The following is a 665-nucleotide window of genomic DNA, read 5'->3' as shown; positions in this document are numbered from 1 at the left end:
TTTCGGAGTAAAATATTAATGTATTTTTTTTTCACAAATGAACGTATGAAAAACGTGCGGTTGGATGCTTGTCAATTTTTTAAATTAATTTTTACAATATAATTATATATTTGAAATTTGGGATCTATTGAGAATAATTTGTAATAAAATTCAGATGCGTATTAAATATAATTTAAAAATTTACTCTCACTAATAATTGGAGAAAAATTCACACCAACCCATACTTTGTGATAAGGGAAAAAAAACTCCATAAAGACTCTGAACTAATTTCTCTATTTATGCAAACGATAATTTTAGCGTGCGATCTCACGCTTTTCTTATAAGTTTCCAACTCCAACAATATTTACTGCGTATGATGGGACAGTAAATTTCAATAAAAAAGGAAAGGAAAAAAAAAAAAACAAACAGCCCCTGTGTATCAGGATCCCACATTGTTACGTCACTTTTGCCGGGAAATCCTGCACATTAATTGAAGAGTTTCACTAGTGGCACACCTCTAACATTCTTTTTAAACACATTTTCTCTATATACTCTTCTTAATTCCTAAAATAATATTCATTTGTTAAACTTTCTTAATAAACTCCTGCGTCAATACTTAAAAAAAATTGTTAGGTTCTTTCTCTCACCCTTCTCCCCTAAGGTTTTAAGTTTTATAAGAAAAAAAA

The sequence above is a fragment of the Citrus clementina genome, unplaced genomic scaffold (assembly GCF_000493195.1).
Source record: "Citrus clementina cultivar Clemenules unplaced genomic scaffold, Citrus_clementina_v1.0 scaffold_2, whole genome shotgun sequence".
NCBI lineage: Eukaryota > Viridiplantae > Streptophyta > Magnoliopsida > Sapindales > Rutaceae > Citrus > Citrus x clementina.
This window is presented reverse-complemented; position numbering follows the sequence as displayed.